Raw genomic sequence first — 20308 nt, forward strand, 5'->3', positions numbered from 1 at the left:
CCTGATTCGATTCTCATTGGTCTTCTTTAAGTTCAAATCTCAGATCCTTCATCTCCTGTCTGATCATTCTTATTTCTTCCAACAATCTGATATTAGGATCAATTACTCTCATTGTATTCTCAGATGAGCCTCTTCTTTGTGTCTGTGTTTGAGATATGTATGGTCCTTTTTTGGCTGCCGCCACAGTTTCTTCCTTTATAGGATACAACAAACCAACATATGGTATAAAAATTCCTATAAGTAAGAGAAAGAGAGTTTGGGAATATAGGAATGATAGGGTGGAGTATAGAGTATAGAAAGGTTTACACAAAGTACAGAGTATCTTCTATCAATATTTGATGATTTAAATATTCTTGAATAATTCTATATAGACTATATTAGCAAAATAAGCTAAATATCAAAAAGGAATAAATATGAGTCTAAGTTATTCTGATACCCAATTTATCAAGAGCAGTTTTAGTCCCCTCTAGTCCCCTTCTCACACCTTAAGTTTTAAACTTATAGCCATCTTAACAAATTTTTGTTTTCGTTATTCCTCCATTACACGGGGGGGGGGGGGATTTCAATATCAAGTAGTTGAATTCTGTTCTACCAATGAATCTATTATATTTATTTAAGAGGAAATTTAATTAATTTCCTAATTCTTCTAAACCCTCCAGTCCCCTTCTCACACCTTAGGTTTCAAATTTGCAACTGTTTTGCTAAATCTACCATGATGTTTACCACAGGATTATTGTAAAATAAGAAATAGTTCACATAAATTGGATCTTTAAACAGCTCTAAACAACTCTGAAAATTAGGTCTCTATACAGCTCACCAAATTTAGGGTATATTTATCTCCTCTTATTTTTAATTATTTATTTTATTTATTTAGGTATTTATATCCCGCCCTTCAGCCCTAATGGCTCTCAGGGCGGCTTACAATATTATTTTTAATCAGACAGTTCCCTGCCCTCAGGCTTACAATCTAAAAGACACGAAACAAAAGGAGAAGGGAATGGTGGAGGGAAAGGGGATGAGGTCCAGTGGTTCTTCTCTCCCTCTAAGGCCTGGACCAAGGCAGATGGATTGGAGGGAGGGCTCTTCCTTCTTCCAGGCTAGTCCTGATGGAACTTATTTTTCTTCTTCTTCTTCTCTTCGTCGTGCTTGTCTTGTTTTCATCAGTGTTTAGAGTTGAAAATTTCCATCAGTTACATTTAAGTCCCAAGCTGAGTATATTACTCACAACAGTCTATGTAATGTCTTCAAGTCCTTTACCCAAATTTTCCCTCTAACCAGTTTCAATGTCCTCCTCTTCTTCTCCGCACCTTTTTACATATCACAGGAGGAGAAGAATCTCTTTATGGATCCAATAGGATCCCCTTCCATGCGGCATCACTACTGTGATAAACTTCCTTCTGCTCCACGCCGTGTGACAGGAAAAAGAAATACCAACTTTCTCTTCCTCAGCAGAATCGCTGTGCTAAAAAAACCCAGCACCCCCTGCACTTTATTTTTTTAACCGCTGGAAGTTTGTAGTGTCAATTTGTAGATTTATCAGGGAAGGGGTTAGAGACAAACGTAATGTTAACACCTATAAATTTCTGTTTATAAGGAAAAAATTGTATTGTGAGCGAACAACTCGTTTAGGTGATGGAGGTAACAATGGAAACAGGAAACGATAGTGGGAAACAACCCAGAGGACGAGTATGGAATTCTGACGAGGTTTTATCTCTGTTGGAAATCTGGTCTGAACTTAGGCTGCAAAGTAAACTAAAAGCCAACCATAGAAATTTGGATATTTTTAAAGAGGTCTCTTGGGAAATGGCAAAAAGAAAACATCATAGAACAGCGAAGGAGTGTAGATCTAAACCCCAAAAGTTAAGATTTGAATATAGAAGGGTTTTCAAGCACAACCAGATGAGTGGCAGACAGCCTGTCACATGCCCATTTTATAAAGAATTGGATGATATTTTCCATGGTGATGTGAGCATCGCCCCAAACAGATTGTCCAGAAGTTTGTATTTTGTTAGGGAGAATACTGCGGACGAAAACAGCAATGGTTCCTTTCAGATAGCTCAAACAACAACAGATTTGCTCCAGGGAGGAAGTAGCCAACCCTTTGTAAACACACAAGGATGTGATGAAGGCAAGTTCCACTATTTTTCACTACCAGATAAATTACATGTGCATTTCAAACCTAGATTTAATGTTTACTAGTGTTAGACTAAAAATGTGTCCCTGTGTGTTTCAGATTCTGATGAGACATATGTAGATGAAGACACTGTCATCACTTTACCTATAACCTTAATTGAAACTGGTGTAGAAGAGCAGGCAGGTAATTGTGGAATCGATTAAGTTTATGAATAGTTGTAAAGTTGTTTAACTATTGTGGAGATTGCGTCCCTATTTATAATATTATCGGTAGTGTGTACTGCTTATTTTAATAGAAGATGTACAGGGTGTCCATGAAGGAGGAACACACAAAACCTCAGAAATCACTGGCAGTAGATCTCAAGGTAATATCACAGGACAACATGGAAATTGTTATCTATTATTGGTTTAGTACTAACTCACCAAGTACTCATCCTTTGCTATACATTGATTTTTTTTCTTGTTGGAATTTGTAGATAATAATACACCAACAAAACAATTTGACAATGTCTCCGGGAACCTGACTGCATTGCAACAGAAATAGAAACAGAAACCTAGAATATGGGAACATATAGCCCATTCAATCATGCAAAGTGCAAGCAAGGACGCACTCCTCTCAAGGCAGACACAAGAACGTTTTTTGAGATTATTAATGAGAGTCTGAAAGAATGTAGAAAAACCGAAACCGAACTTGTAAATATCCTAAAGGAGGATGTTAAGAGTAGTGAACGAGATAGGCTAAGGATGACTGAGTGCATGGAGTCCATGACAAATCTGTATAAAGAACAAAATCAAAATGAAAGAAAATTCTTAGCAAGACGGAAGGAAGGCATAGTTGGCGGACTGTACATGATTATAACAGAACCAACAGTACAAGATTTAGGAGGAGGGTGTTAGTGGGAAATGCAAACACATCTCATAAGGCCCCTCAGGCTGTCCGCCTATTTTCCAGCCCGGCATCTATTTCCTCACATAATGCACAGGAGCAACCCTTAGCTTATGAAACTGTTAATGACACTCAGGGAAACTATGTCCATGATCAAGCAGAACATGTTCTGCACGTATGATCCGAGAGGAAATCTGAGAGTCATAATAATCAAATGCTTGACGGGGAAACCTACATTGAGCCTTTAAATGATGTAGATATTATTCCAGACACAATTAATCTAGTAAATGATGGGAAAATGTGTTTAGATTTGGTTGGTCAAAGTGCGATGTGTGAGAATAGTACTATCAAGATGAAACAGTTACTTTGGGCAGCCAGGCATGTTGCTCCAGAGTGGGAAGAATTAGGAAGAAAAAACAGATTTATTCCCCCTCGGAGAATTATTTGAAAATGGTAATCAAGCTTATTTCTTACATGTTGTTAATGTTTACAAGTTTATTCCTGTGCATGTTAAAGCCAAACGCAAATACAGAAATAAGGCCATGGTACTGTCACACCCTTAGCAGAGTCGACTATACAAATGTTAAGAATCAGTCACTGATGACTGTAGTTCTGCCAAAGAATTTATTTTTTCTCACAGTTGCGTTAATTTTTTTAAAAATAAGAATAATAGAGTTTATTTATATCTTCCCGCCTCTCCCAATTGGATCGAGGCGGGATCACGACAGAGTTTAAAAAATACAATTAAAACATTACAATATTATTACCACACAAGTTAAAACCACAGTTAAAAACAAAAACAACAATGATGGGGTCAGATGCTCTCGTTCCATACAGAAACAGTCTGTAATTCATAGAAGGTCAGGTTGGTATGCACATCAAAAAAGCTCTGTCTTAACCGCCTTCCTGAAAGTTTCCAGGGAGGTAGCAAGGCGGATCTCCTCTGGGAGTCCATTCCATAGTCTGGGGGCAGCTATACTAAATGCTTTTTGGGAAGTAGAAACATATTTGGATGCTGGTATCTCTAACAATTTCTTCCCATTTGTTCTAAGAGTGTGGGGCGGATTGTATTGGGAGATGCATTCCCGTAAGTAACTTGGGCCGAAGCCATGTAGGGCTTTAAAGGTAATAACCAACACCTTGTATTGTGCCCAGAAGCTAATTGGAAGCCAGTGTAGATCTTTCAGAATAGGTGTTATGTGGTCAAATCTCGAGGATCCGTTGACCAACCTGGCTGCCGCATTTTGCACTAATTGGAGCTTCCGAACTTGATACAAGGGTAGCCCCATGTAGAGTGCATTGCAGAAATCAAGACGAGAGATTACCAGAGCATGTACTACAGCTTCAAGGTCCTTTCGGTTGCAATAGGGTAGCAGTTGGCGTATCAACCAAAGTTGATACCAAGCACTTCTGGCCGTCACATCTTCTTGAGATGACAAACGTAGAGACGGATCCAGAAGTACTCCCAAACTGCAAACGTCATCCTTCGGTGGAAGTGTGACCCCATCTAGGAGTGGTTGACTAATTTCCTTCCCCAGGCCTAAGGATCCTATGGCAAGTACCTCTGTTTTCTCTGGATTCAGCCTGAGGTTTTTTTTCCCCTCATCCAGCCCAGTACTGACTCAAGGCAGGGATTCAGAGGGGAGATGTTATCCTCAGTCACTGTAACAGTTGGGGACATAGAGAAGCATATTTGGGGGTCATCAGTGTACTGATAACCCCGCAGCCCATGTCTCTGGATGATCTCTCCTAGCGGTACACCAAGATACACCACTATACATGTAATAGTGTATGGCTGCATAGGGAAATAATTTCAACAAACCGCAAGTGAAAGTTCAATAAGTGTTTTATTATGCACTGCTGTATAACTAACCAGACATGTCACTGTTAAACTGGAAAATATGATTATTTGGTCACAAGACTGGTGTGTTGTCTATAATGATGGTGTGGTACAACTTACATTTCAAACAGGAAAAAAATGTCTAAAAAATCTATAGACATATCTGATACTGGTGTTAACAATTTAAATCAAAGCCTCACAACATCGTGTTGTAACAGAAATTTCAGGAAACTTAAAGATCTAGGTCTGACAGAGCAAAGAATTGGCAAGAGGACCTAGTAAATTTAAAATCCATAAGTTAATTCCCAGTTGTCAACAAAGTAAAACATTGAACTCAGTGGAATTCAAGTTCCAAAAAGCTGAGATCCCGAACAAGACAAAATGGCTCTTTTTATATTATTGAAGACAAAGAAGCTTCTTCAATACACCTGATTGGTTAATTACAATTTAAACATACAGAATTCTTACAATCAGAACAGAAATACATGCATACATTAAAACTGCATCATCACTCCTTACTCCCTCCTTTAGGAATTTAGTAGCTTTCCTCCTAACCTTGCTTCTGAACATCAGCAATGTATCCTTATCTTAAATTGTGTATATTATGTCTAATTTTGTCGGTGCCAGCTTCTTACGGGTCATGGTGCTCTTTTTACTCCTTTGCTCTAATTTTTTCTAAACTCCAAGCCTCAATTTTAAAAACCTATTTTTCTTTAACCAAAGGGACTCCATGTTTCTATGGCTTTTTATTTCAGCAAGGGATTTCCACCACAGTGTGAATAAGATGTGTTTTCTGTTACAGAACAGGATGCTTATCAAATCAAAGCTTGTAGTATTAAATGCACTCTATGAAAAATCACATTGTGCTTAGGATTAAAGTTAGTAATTTTTATTTCCTGCACAGACTTTTCTTGCACATTTCCCCCCAATAACAGAGCAATGGTATAACAGTTAGATGACATAATTTGGTTGCATTACATACTGAAAGAAAGGAAATTGAAACCAAGCTAAAGAGATAGCATAATGCTGTGTTGCTACTGTGAAACAGTGCACAGCAATGTTGGTCTGTACAGTCAGAAAGCAAAGGGTTATACATTTGGCCCTTCCTATATAGTTTTTTAAAATGGCTTCAAGCATCCAAGGTCTGAAAATCTTCTAAGAAACTATACATTTAATAAATTTAACTGTAAATATAATTATATTTAATGGTAAATGAGCATACAAGGATTTTGTTATACATGGAGGACCTTGGAACAAAACCCCAGTGTATAACAAGGTTTCCACTGTTCATGGGATGGCAAGAACCAAGCCTCGGAGGAATTCAAATGGTTCCTTTATTGAAGTTTATATCACCTGTACCTCCTGGTTGTTGCAATTCTGAAAACAAACCATTGAGAAAAGGATAAACATGTTTCACAGTAGAACATTTTAAGAAACAGGAACTCTCCTCTAAAGCCAAAGTATACCATTACCATGGCCAACACACAAACTCTATTTTGTTCCCAGTCCAAACCCTCTCAGATCAAGAACTCTTCTCCAACTGTATGCACTTACCAAAAACCATAACAGATGCAATATGGTTGAAGTACAAATTTGAGATTTGAAAATATATACCATATTAAAGATCAATCATACTGCTTTGTTTCTAGCGACCCAAAATAATATTTGTTACCACAGACCTTACAGCTTGTCCCTGCTGTTTGTGATTAGTTGTGAGTGCTCTTATGTCCTCTGCCAAAGGGGGGAGACCAATTCTAGATGGAGGTTCAACATCTGGATCCAGCACTTCACCCCTTGTCTTGCAGATATTATGCAATATCACACAGGCAGATATTACTGGAATAAAGTTTTTCCCCTTCACCGTAAGTCTAGCAGAAAGGCAACCCCACCTAGATTTCAATCTAGAAAAAGCTCTCTCTACCACACATCTGGACTTGGAAAGAGCATTGTTGAAGGCAAGTTACCTGGGGCACAATTTTCCTCGATATGAGGTCATCAGCCATCTCCTGATGGGGTATGCACCATCCGCTATTATCAAGGGCGGAATGGCGACATTATTCACAGGCAGTGTTGGATTTCCCGGAACAAAACAGCCTTCATACATTACTTGACAGATCGCTGAATTTGTAAAAATGTGACTGTCACGTGATCTCCCGGAATTGCCTATTTCGACATCTATGAATCACCTTGTGAGATCTGTTGTGCCTTGCAATACCACAGAAAACCCCTGCTTGCAATTATAATATTCTTCTCTCCTTCCTAGGTGGGGACTGATTGTGATATGAGTGCCGTGCGGAAATCCAAGCTTTTGGAAACCATCCATAATCTGAAAAGATATATTGTAAACTCTGATTAATTTAAAAAAAAAACATTTTCTATGGTGATATAGCAGCCACTATAATTTTCATAAATTAAAAAGGACAATTCTTTCACACTGACAAATATTGTGTAACTACAACAAGTACTTCTTATTTAATAGTGAAAATTACCATAAAACATTGTTGTAAGAATATTAATGTTATATATTTATTTATAAACATTCATGCCTATGTGGTAGGTATATATATGTATATACACATACACACTGTATGTAACCAAGATATTCTTTGGCTTAGAAATAATATAAAGAAAATTAGACCCACCGTATGGTAGTTTCCAAGCTGTTATCTTTGGTAACAGCTTCTCCATTCCCAGGCACACTTCAATGGCAATTTCTGCAGCTGTGGACTCACCAACCTCGAAACAGGAAGCCACCTTCCTATACAACAGTGGGCTTGACAGCTTCCAAATGGTCAGGGCTACCCTCTGCTCCACCAAGATGTGACTTCTGAATCGAGAATCACTACGCTGAAGCTCTGGATTCAAAATGTGAGCTAATAATAATAATAATAATAATAATAATAATATAGTTTATTTATACCTCCTGCCTCTCCCACGGATTGAGGAGGGATTACAACCTTAAAAGACACTTAGTACAATTTACAATCAATGCAACAATAAAATACTAACTCTGAATTTTATCAAGAATTCCTATTAGTTCTCTAAAAATTACAATTCGTCCATTAGCCAAAAATCAGAGTCAAGGAAGAGCAGTCGTCATAACCTTTTTATATGGAATTCAGTGGATAAACCCATCGGAAGAGATCCGTTTTGAGTGCCTTCTTAAAGGCCTCTAAGGTAGTAATGAGACGGATCTCTTCCGGTAGGTCATTCCATAATCTTGGGGCCGCGGCAGTGAATGCCTTATGTGAAGTTGTCATTAACCTTGTATTATAATATTCTAGTAAGAACTGAACAGATAATAATAATAATAATAATAATAATAATATGGTTTATTTATATACCGCTATTCCAAGGATCATAGCGGTGAACAACAATAATACAACAGTTAAAACATCATAGATCACAAATTACAGCAATAATACAGCAGTTAAAACATCATAGATCACAAATTACAACCCCCCTGTACAAACATCATATGCTATAAAACAATTAAGAATACATGAAAACACCCCTTTACAAATAGCAGGGGGGAAAAAAAAGTTCCACCCGATGGCGTGGGGGGGGGCAGTGGCAGAAGTAGTCCTCCACCAGCTCTCCCAGCTCCTTCCCCGGTGGCGTGGGGGGTGTGGCAGCGTCCCTCAGGAGGCCGGGGAGCCGGCTTTTCACGAGGGGCCTCTCTCACTGACCCCTTCCCCCTGGTAAAACGCTGCCACAGCGGCAAGACAGTCCTCTGCAGTTCTGGGGAGCTTCTTCCCCGATGGTGTGTGTGTGGGGGGGCAGCGGCAGAAATAATCCTCCACCAGCTCTCCCAGCTCCTTCCCCGGTGGCGTGGGGGGTGTGGCAGATGTTCTAAGAGTGCAGGGCGGATTATGTAGGGAGAAGCGCTCCTGCAAGTAACTTGGGCCCGAGCCATGTAGAGCTCTAAAGGTAATAACCAACACCTTGTATTGCACCCGAAAGCTAATTGGCAACCAGTGAAGAGATTTCAGTATTGGTGTTATATGGTCAAACCTAGATGTTCCGGTGACCAATCTGGCTGCTGCATTTTGAACCAATCAAAGCTTCTGAATTTGGTACAAGAGTAGCCCCAAGTAGAGCGCATTGCAGAAATCTAACCGAGAGATTACCAGTGCAAGTACTACTGCTTCAAGGTCCTTTCAGTCCAGGTAGAGATGCAGTTGGCATATCAACCAAAACTGATACCAAGCACTCTTGGCCGTCACATCTATTTGTGATGTCAATTGTAAGGACGGATCCAGGAGTACTCCCAAACTGCGAACCTCATCCTTTAGGGGAAGTGGGACCCCATCCAGGACTGAGTGACAAAACCCCATCCGTGGACTTGGGGTACCTATCACGAGTACCTCCGTTTTCTCTGGATTCAGTCTGAGTTTGTTTTCTCTCATCCAGCCCATTACCGATCCAAGACAGGCATCCAGAGGAGAGATGCCATCTCTAGTCACTGCAATAGTCAGGGACATAGAGAAATAAATTTGGATGTCATCAGCGTACTGATGACACCAAGCCCCATGTCTCCGGATGATCTTTCCCAGTGACTTCATGTAAATGTTGAAAAGCATGGGGGACAGAATGGCGCCCTGAGGGACGCCAGATGTCAGCTCTCTCTTGGAAGAGTAGTTCTCCCCCAGCATCACCATCTGGAATCTGACCGAGAGGTAGGAATGGAACCACTGGAGCGCAGTGCCCCCAATACCTAGATCAAAAAGTGTCTTTTGTCATGCAGAAATTAGATATCCACATGTTGTTATCCCATTGCTGCAGGACTTGTCACACCACCAATTTGACTGTTCACAGGGTCGCACCCACCAACGTGGGATGCGAGGCAAGGTGGCTAACCAGGCTAGGCAACCCAATACATTTACCTTGCCACTGCCTGGCAAAAATAATATTCTAGTCAATGAAGCCCTCCTTTGCGCTGTGTGGACAAGGCTCTGGGCAATGTGACTCCTTCTCTTTTGCTCCTGTTCTTTCTCCACAAGTGTGCACATAAAATCGATAAAAATTTTCTTAGATGCCATTTTAAAACCCCACCAGGAGGTCACCAGAACTTTTCCGGGTCAAAAAGAGGATAGAGTGATGACATCATGGTATCATGCCTCTCCAAATGAAATATGCATGCGTGACAGTGGGATGATATGAGAGCGTACGCAGACAAGAAACCCTTTCAAAGGAAGGTACTGTGCAGTAAAATGCATTCCTGTAACGTTATTATCTCATTATAACGTCTCAAATGCAATGATTCCCATTCCCAAACCATTTCCTCTCATAACGTTTCCGGAACTCAATGAGAATGTTACAGGCTGTGATGCGATAAACTTCATTGTCTGGTCTTGGAAGCTAAGCAGAATCAGTCCTGGATGGGACCTGGATGATAGACCACCAAGGAGTCCCAGGAGCTGCAGGCAAGATTTCAGAGGAAGGCAAGAGCAAAAGCACCTAAGAGGATTCCTTGCCTAAGGAAATCCTGTGAAGTTCAGGGGATCCTCATAAGACAAGAAGCCACTTGGAGGCCGACAGAGACATGATCAGGGCTTTGGTCGCTTTTGGAAAAGAGCAAGTAGGGACTGGACAAGAAGTCTGTGGGGGACTTGGAAGAGGGAGAGGCCTCCAAGAGACCTTCTGCCGTCGGTGGACCAAAAGGCATGGATTCCTCTCCTGGGCCTTGGCCACTCCACTCTCAGGAGGCTGCTCTGGAAGTTGGATGTGCCACGCTGTGCTAGGCCTGAGCTGCTCTGAGATTGTCTGAAAGCATCAAGGCCTATGAGGAGAGACTTAGGGAGCCGGGGCTGTTTAGGCCAGAGAACAGAAGATTGAGAGGTGACATTAAAGCCTTGTTTAAATATTTGAAGGGATGTCATATTTGAAGGGATGTCATATTGAGGCTGGAGCACGCCCTTCACCTGCAGGTTTCAATGGTGCAGGTGTGGCCCAGCTGTGCCATCTTTCCTCTTCTCCAAAAGAACCAGGTTGGCTTTGTCCATTTCCTCAGCCACTCACTGGGCTGCCTTTGCCCTGGTCCTTTTCCTGATGGGCATTTCTATGTTTTCAGAGGGATAGATATTAGGAACCAAATTGGCTTCTTCCCCCTTTCTGGATATTGCCATCGTTATCTATTCTCTGGAGCTGCAGCGAACAAACTTGTTCCATGCTCATTACGGCATCCCTTCAAATATTTAAACATATCAATGATGCCACCTCTTGACCTTCACTTCTCAAGGCTAAACATGCCCATCTCTCCAATTCGCTCCTCCTAGGGCATTGTTTCCAAACCCTTCACCATTTGGGTCACTCTCCTCTGGACACACTTCAGCTTCTCAACATCCTTTTTCTATTGGGGTGCCCAGAACCAGATCCAGTATTCCAGAATAGAGTGGTACTATTACTTCCCTGGATCTAGAGACTATACTTCTATTCATTCAGCCTACAATTGCAATGGTTTTTTGTCTCCCGTATCACACTGTTGACTCATGTTCAACTTGTGGTCTGCTAGGACACCTAGATCCTTTTTGCATATACTTTTTTCAGCCAGGTGTCCCCCATCCTATATCTGTGAATTTCATTTTTTTTCCACCTCAGTACAGTACTTTGCATTTTCACTTGTTGAAATTCTTTTGCTAGTTTTGGCCCAGCTTTCTAATCCATTAAAACCATTTTGAATATTGATCTTGTCCTCTGGAGGGCTACTCCTACTAATTTGGTGTAATCCACAAATTTCCAAGCATGCCCTCTACTCCTATATCCAGGGTCTTGATAAAGATGTGGAATAGACCTGGGTCCAAGAGAGAACCCTGTGGCACCCTGCTCTCCACCTCTCTCCAGGAGGAAGAGGAGCCATTGCTGAGACCCTTTGGGTTTCATCGGTCAAACAATTACAAATTCATCCAACAGTTGCATTGACGAGCCCATATTTGACTCTTTTTAAAACTCTATTTGGCATGACTTGTTCTTAACAAACTCATATTGACTTTTAGTGATCATGACATTTCTTTCAAAGTACAGACTGCTTTTTTCATGATCTGCTCTAAAATCTTTCCTGGAATTGAAGCCAGGCTGATTGGGCAGTCAATATTTGGGTCCTCATTCCACCCTTTTTTTAAAAGAAGGGGAAAATATTTGCCGTCCTCCAGTCTGCTGAGACTTTCCAGTTTTCCAGGAATTCTCCAAGAGTACTGACACTGGTTCTGAGATTTCATCTTCCAGTTTTTTTAATACCTTTGGATGAAGTTCTTCTGGCTATCTTAGGCAACTTCAGTTTAAGTAATGCAGCTGGGAGGGGGAAGGGAAGGGAGGATGCATTTGTTCGGTGTGTGGACCCCCATCTCCTTCCTCCTCCAAGTCCAGATCATTCCTCAATCTCTGAGTTGCTTCCCTGCTTTTTCTCTGTTCCACTGGGAAGCAGCATGGCAGAAATAGAAGAAGGATGGAGAAGTCTTCAGACAGGGAATCCTGCAATGGCACCTTGCAGCTGGAGAATGCTCAGAGGGCCTTGCATCCCATCCAAAAACTACATCCATTTTCTCTGTTGGGGGAGGAGGACAGAGACACACTCTCCAAGGGGGGTGAATGCAGAGGAAAAACAGGGCAGACTCACCTTCCCTTTCTGCCTGAGGCCAAATGGGAAAAGATGCGTCATCCCCATCATCCCTTTCAGTCTTCATCCAGTCCTGTTCACATGGCAGTGCTCCCTCTGAATCCCAATGGAGAAGAGCAATAACCCCCAAGACCCCTGACTTTGTCTTCTGAGGGGCTCCGAGGGGGCTCTTTTCCCAATGACCTCCAGATCCCATCCCCATTCCTCCAAGAAGGAAAAGAAGTCAACTCCCTTCTTTCCCCCCAAGGGACCAAGAAGAGTCTCCAGAGATGATCAGGTATCGTGCAAAGGAGCTGGGAAAGGGGCCTAAGGGACATTATGGACCTTTGTTTAAAATGTAGGTGTTTATTAGAGAAGGTAAGGTAAGGAAATGAACATGGATGTCATTTATGGTAATTGCCATACATCAGTCATCTGTTGGGAGGGGTGAAAGTATGGAATGCTGGGAGTGAGTGGGTGAGTGTTTGAACAGAATTCTAGAAGGCCTTTGGGTTTGACTGTTGGCCAGTTGTGAATAACGGTTCCTTCTGGTTTTCTTGGTGGTGAAGGGAAGGTGGGTGCCCAGAGAAGCTGGGGAGAAGAAGGATGCAGAAGAGCCCACTTTTGGAATCAATGCTGGGGGTCTGAGGGATCTTCCATAGGGAGGGAGCGTTGGGGGTGAAAGCAAGGAAGCCCCCTTCTCTCCCCCCAAGAGGCATGGGGCTTCGGTGGCTGCAAGGCCTCATCTGCCCCTCTGGAGTCTTGAAAAGAGATAGCCATGGCTCTTGGGAAGGGGTCTCTGTCTGAACACGCAGGGCTCTTTTGGGGCAAAAGAAGCCCGGCTTTCATTAGTCAATCCACCTGTGCATTCTTTGTCTTTTTCTGCCCCCTTCCATTTTACTGACTGTCATAATCTTTTCCAAGGAATTCTGTCATCTCCCAATGTGTCCAAAGTAGAACAGCTTCAATTTGGTTATTTTGTCTTGTATGGAAACTTCAGGCTTGATATTCTCTCAGCAACTTTGAATTTATTTTATGGTGGTCCATGAAAGACTGTATAAATATGTGGAGATGTAAAACCCCTCCATTTGTTCTTTCTGCAGGAGTGCATCTCTCCAAGATGGTCCCCAAAAGAAGGAATAAAGGCGAAGCTCTGGAGGAAACCACGGGATTACGTTGAAGAAGGTGAATATTGACTCCCTCCTTTGCAATCCAGCCATCGGGAGGGGTCTCAGCATAGAATCCCCAACGGTTGATACCAAGGGCAGAAGGATTTCTTTTCCTTCAGAGGTCATCCTCCGTCCTTCATTGACTCAGTTGACCCTTGCTTCCGGCCATCTTGTCCTTGCTTCTGCTCCCAGGGAATCAGGGCCAGGGCTGGTGCTTCCTGCCATTGATGGTCCCTCAGTGTCTCCCTCAGAGACTGTCGGGAAGACCTTGTCTATGTCTATGTTAGCACTAAACCCAGGGATATGAGGCAGGGTAGGTCCACCATTTTGGAGGTGGGAGGCACCTGACTCAGGAAGCTGGTTTTGAGGAATCATGAAAGGAAGCAATTCCTAATGATTTCATTTGTGCTTCTCATATTTTTATTGTAAAGAATGGGAATAGAATTTTGTGGGGTTCTCTGACTTATGTGCTAAAAGTATTTGACCATAGACATTGGGCTCCAAAACCACTGCCGATTTGGGTGAGCCCTAGATTTCTACTGGTTGGTAATGTAGATTGTGAATACCCACATGGTACAATTTCCACATGCTAAACAAAACCTCCCTTCACATGAGAAATCTAGTTCATCAGAAATCCAGGTTTTAACTTCAGTTTTTCCACATGCACTATTCTCCAACATTCGCTGAGTTCAGTAAAAGAAATACTCAGTAATTATTAAATATTGAGACATACCACACTCTATCTGTATTCTGAGGGGCTCCCTTGCTCCTGCCTTGGACTTTGGCAGCATCCCAGACCTTGGAGCTGAGCCAACACCTCCCCCTCTCAGCCCTGGACTTGCTACTGAGTGTTTAGAAATGATGGGATTTTTATTAGTAGACTCCTTGATTATTTCAATTGTTTTAATGTTAAATCTTGGTATGTTAGAATTGTACTACGTAGATAAATGTGTGACAGTTTGGAGGTGTAGAATTTTATTTATTGTTAATGTGGTTTGTTTTAACTTATTGTATTTAGTTAAGGTAAAGGCTGATTAATTAGTGTATATTCATTAACATATCTCCTTTGTTTTGTTTATGTATTTTGTTAACTGCTTTGATCTATGGAAAAGCGGTATATAAATAAAATTATTATTATTATTATTATTATTATTATTATTATCATCATCAAATAATATTTGGGATGCAGCATGTGCTTTCTTCCCCTTTGGTTTGACCTCTCTGGATGAGGGCTTCTTTGTGTTGCAGGTTACTTTTAAAGATGTGGCGGTGTACTTCATCAAAGAGGAATGGCAACTGCTGGACCCGAAGCAGAGAGAATTGTATGAAGTGGTGATGATGGACAACTATCAGAATGTGTCCTCCTTGGGTAAGGAACTTGAATCCATGGCCCTTCCTATGCAGTCTTAGAATCCTTCCTTTCATAAGGGACTGTCATAGCATAGAATCATAGAATCGTAGAGTTGGAAGAGACCACAAGGGCCATCCAGTCCAACTCCCTGCCATGCAGGAACTCTGAATCAAAGCATCCCTGACAGATGGCCATCCAGCCTCTGCTTGAAGACCTCCAAGGAGAGAGATTCCACTACACTACGAGGGAGTTTGTTCCACAGTCGGACAGCCCTTACTGTCAGGAAGTTCCTCCTAATGTTGAGGTGGAATCTCTTTTCCTGTAGTTTGCTTCCATTGTTCCGCTTTCTAGTCTCTGGAGCAGCAAAAAATAAGCTTGCTCCCTCCTCAATATGACATCCCTTCAAATATTTAAACAGGGCTATCATATCACCTCTTAACCTTCTTTTCCCCAGGCTAAACATCCCCAGCCCCCTAAGTCGTTCCTCATAGGACATGGTTTCCAGACCCTTCACCATTTTAGTCGCCCTCCTTTGGACACTAAGATTCTAATTTAACACAATTCTAACACTAATGATTCTAATTTAATTGTCATAACAACATCTTGGGGAATCTTGTAATTTGTAGTCTAGTGAGGCACTAAAGCTCTTTAGTTGAGGATTATAAATATCCCTTCCTCAGCCTTTGCTATGGATTAATTTCTATATTTATTGTCCTTTCTATATTACCAGATGAGACTAAAAGTGTCTCTTTCTTGCCCCATACTCTCTCTCTCTATGTCTTTGTGAAAGACAGAATATGAAAAATAGAATGGCAGGGAAGAGATGCTGAAGGTGAAATTCTGTGAGGAGTGCAGGGCAGGAGCAAAGTGAAGATAGTCTAGCTCTGTTCGGAGAGGAAGGGAACTCTGGGAAAGTCCATAACAGAGCCAGAAGAGCTGCCTTGAGTATTGTGAGGCAGCCGCGAACCTGAAAAAGTTTAACAACTGGTTCAAGCAAACTGGTGCGAACAAGCTCAAGTCCTTATTTGCAGACATTTTGAGGGGTTTCATTTTGCGATTATGACTGATATCAAGAAAAGGAGGGAAAGGGCACACAGAAATGCCTTCATCTCTTATGTTTCTTGTTCTAGTTCAGATTGCTTAGCTCTGTTGTAGATTCCAGGGACCCTTCTTCTCTTAATGCTAAAATCAGTCTTATCTGCCTTTCTCTTTCTTTTTAGAAGAATTTGAGACACACCTGAGAATCGACACTGGAGAGAAACCTTACAGGTGCCAGCAGTGTAGGAAAGGCTTTGCTTGCAATTCTGCCCTTGTGGTCCATCAGAGAAGGCACACAGGGGAGAAACCATTCAAATGCCTGCAGTGTGAGAAAGGCTTTGCTCGAAAATCACAACTTGTGCTCCATCAGAGAGGCCACACAGGAGAGAAACCTTACAGATGCCAGCAGTGTGAGAAAAGCTTTGCTCGCAGGTCACACCTTGTTGTTCATCTGAGAGGCCACACAGGAGAGAAACCTTACAGATGCCAGCAGTGTGGGAAAGACTTTGCTTGCAAGCCAGGCCTTGCTGTCCATCAGAGAGGCCACACAGAGGAGAAACCTTACAAATGCCAGCAGTGTGGGAAAGGCTTTGCTCAAAAGTCAGGCCTTGTGTTCCATCAGAGAGGCCACACAGGAGAGAAACCATTCAAATGCCAGCAGTGTGGGAAAGGCTTTGCTTGCAAGTCAGGCCTTGTAGTCCATCAGAGAACCCACACAGAGGAGAAACCTTACAGATGCCAGCAGTGTGGGAAAGGCTTTGCTCAAAAGTCAGCCCTTGTGGTCCATCAGAGAGGGCACACAGGAGAGAAACCTTACAGATGCCAGCAGTGTGGGAAAGACTTTGCTTGCAATTCAGCCCTTGTGGTCCATCAGAGAGGCCACACAGGAGAGAAACCATTCAAATGCAAGCAGTGTGGGAAAGGCTTTGCTTGCAAGTCATCCCTTGTGGTCCATCAAAGAGTCCACACAGGAGAGAAACCATTCAAATGCCAACAATGTGGGAAAGGCTTTGCTTGCAAGTCAGCCCTTGTAGTCCATCAGAGAGGCCACACAGGAGAGAAACCTTACAGATGCCAGCAGTGTGGGAAAGGCTTTGCTCAAAAGGCACATCTAGTGTTCCATCAGAGAGGCCACACAGGAGAGAAACCTTACAGATGCCAGCAGTTTGGGAAAGGCTTTGCTCAAAAGTCAGTCCTTGTGGTCCATCAGAGAAGCCACACAGGGGAGAAACCATTCAAATGCTAGCAGTGTGGGAAAGGCTTTGCTTGCGAGTCAGCCCTTTTAGTCCATCAGAGAGACCACACAGGAGAGAAACCTTACAGATGCCAGCAGTGTGGGAAAAGCTTTGCTCAAAAGTCACACCTTGTGGTCCATGAGGAAAGCCACACAGCAGAATTCCTATTCAAATGCCAGGAATGTGGCAATTCTTTTACTTCAGTTGCCAGTGTTACAAAACACCATAGGATTCATACAGGAGAGAAGCCTTAGAAATGCAAGTACTGGAGGAAATTTCTTCTCAAAATTTACACCTTTTGAGGCATCATAAAATCCACACTAGAGAGAAAGTGTGGAAATGTGAGGAGTTGAAAATGATTTTTGGTGAGGCAGCCTTCATATGTCTTTACTGTGTTTTGTTAAGCTTTAGTACAATTTTTTTTACATTCTTTTTCTTCTGCAAAGTATTTGGTTTTAAAGTATCTTGCCCTTACTGGAACATTCAATAAACCTTTCAATTATTTGGAGCATTCTGTATTCTTCATTGTTTATCAAGAATCAATGAAAAATCAGTATTAGTATCAATGAGGAGCTGCTACAATTCATCTGGTTGTGGCCACGAAGAAGGATGCTGAGAATGCATTTCTCTCTCCTTTCTAGCCCTGCATTGACACACAAAACATGTGCTGACTCCCGAGTAAAACCCTGGTTTCCCCCTCTGTCCTCAGGACCTAAAGCTGGGAGAGAAAGGTTCATGTTCTATTTGGGTTCTTCTCCCGTAAAATGAAATATTTTTCTTGCCCTTTTTACATATGGGGCATTAGGAGTGGCATACATTAGGGCCTGGGTTAGAGCCTTCAGTTTTCATGGATAATCTTCAGGCAGGAGATGAGGATGCCTCTTCTAAATTTTCAGGGGCCGAACTCCAGGCAAAAGGAAAGAGCTCTATGCAAATATCCAGCTCAGCTGGAGAGCAGTACCTTATTATGAATTGCAAGGCAATTTGCAATTTTTTTGTGTTACTTAATGGATCACATTTTATGTTTCCCAGGTCCTAACTTTTGGCCCGCAAACATCAAGGCCTGGGACAATCCTGAATGCACAACCTTTCTTCAGAGACTGAGGAACACCAGAAGGTTGGCAAGCAACGGCGTATTCATGCTATCGTTTTGTTGCAGTTTGATGCCATGTTAACTGCTGTGATTCCATCCTACAGACTCCTGCTGCTTAGAAATGGCTGCAAGATAGAGAGCCCTAGTGCAGTCCTTCATGAGAGATCTCTTTGCATAATGAATTCATGAAAGGACTTTAAACATCCCTGAATGTTAGGAAATTCTGGGAACTGTAGTTCTGGGTCTGGCAGAGAGCTCTGGTGCCACAATCAACTACAATTCCCAGGATTTTCTAGCACTGATCCACGGAAGTCAAATCAATCTCAAACTAACACTGTGTGTTTTCTGCAGTGTGTTTTGGCCCTATGTCATAAAAATGAAGTAACTTAATAAAAATTACATTTAAAAAACCCCTCATCCCCACAATGTCTTTCCATTCCCCCCAGGAGGACATTGCCATCCGCTTTGGGAATCACTCTTCTCAGCTACGGAGGAATAGAAGGCATGCTTATCAAATTTGCAGATGGGACCAAATTAGGATGAGCAGCTAAGGGGCACCATTTTACTATGCCATTGTGTTTAATGGCACTTAAACATCCATGGATTTTGGGATCCACGGAGGGTCAAAACAAAGAATTTACCGCTGGACAGAATGTGTCCAGTTCTGAAATGATACTGGGAAGCAGAGATGAATCAAGGAGAGAAAGCTGGAGATTGTAGGGTTAAAGTCAAGATGCAAAGTTTTCTTTTGGGCAATCACTTTAATCTCTCTCCTCAAAGCATCCTTCTTTCTTTTTAAGAAATTGTTTTATGGCTCTTTCATCACAATGAGGCTGAAGACTATGAAACTCTGCCCCAGAGAGCTTTACCTTTGAAGGCAGATGGGTGGCTTTGCTTTCCAAATATCTAAAGTCTTGGAGATTTAGCCTCCATTCACACACGCAGAGAGACACTCGCAAACAGCAACAAACACAGAGAGCCATGTGTCTGTTATCCCTTTCACTGATATGTCCTTACAGTGGAACATCATTTTGTATTTTTCTTTGAATCACTCTGTCCCTCTTTTTCCATGAAAGGCCTCTTGTGTGCAATGGCCTCTCTAGAGTTGTTCTCAACCCCCATTGACCTCCTCCTCCTCCTCCCATTTCACAGCAGACAGACCTCTAAATGCGTCTCCCTAAGCTACAAATCCCAGGATCCTATAGGATGGAGTCATAGTGGTATAACTATGCAATGTGATCATGCCATTAATGTATCTCTGGTCCACCAATCTTCCCTATATGATTAAAAAAATTTCTTTCATTTTCTTTTAAAGTATAGTACAGGTGTATCTCTTTTTGATAAAAGAACCTCTTTTCATATTATTTGTATGGCAGCCTGCTCCTTTCTCCTTGTCCTCTGTCTAGCTCACAGTTTTTAGCAGCATTGGCATTGGGAGGATTGTGAAACAGAACTAGAGAGACATAGGTTTTCAGAGTTGGCTTGCAGCAGCATGTCTACAGTAAATACTGTAATAAAGCTTGAGCTGGGGGAGAAAATGGGATTTTGCTCTAGCCAGTCCTACCGCAAGATAAACAGCATCTCCCCCAGAATCCTTTACAGACGTAAACAGCAAAAGAGAGAAAGGAGGGGGAGCAAATAAGCCGACTTCACCAGTTACCTCTGGCAGGCTCAAAAAGGGAGAGCATGGATCTATAAGTTGGGCAATCAAAAGGGAAATCATGAGAAAAGTGAAGGAAGAGGCTTTCAAGTGGTCTCTGGGATTATCAAAATGTTTCTGTTTATTCATGAAAGGGCTTACCTGACATGGTTACCAGATCTGACTTGGGCATATTCCTCTTTTTTTGAGCCAGTGTGGCCTAGTGGTTTGAGTGCTGAACTAGGACTCTGGAGAGCTGGGTTCGATTTCCAGTTCAGCCATGAAACCCACTGGGTGACCTTGGACAAGTCACACTCTCACAGCCTCAGG

General features: G+C 42.1%; 1 pseudogene across 1 annotated transcript in view; it reads left to right on the plus strand.

The window, feature by feature from the left end:
- LOC149315176 (uncharacterized) overlaps nucleotides 1-17721 on the plus strand; it is a 68738-nt pseudogene extending 51017 nt beyond the window's left edge. Inside the window, exon 4 of the transcript XR_016281064.1 lies at nucleotides 16347-17721. The product of XR_016281064.1 is annotated as an uncharacterized LOC149315176 (transcript). The remainder of the gene's footprint in view (nucleotides 1-16346) is intronic.
- The last annotated feature ends 2587 nt before the right edge of the window (nucleotides 17722-20308 follow it).

Source organism: Sceloporus occidentalis, unplaced genomic scaffold (assembly GCF_023333645.1).
Source record: "Sceloporus occidentalis isolate IW3139 unplaced genomic scaffold, rSceOcc1.0.p SCAF_4, whole genome shotgun sequence".
Lineage (NCBI taxonomy): Eukaryota > Metazoa > Chordata > Lepidosauria > Squamata > Phrynosomatidae > Sceloporus > Sceloporus occidentalis.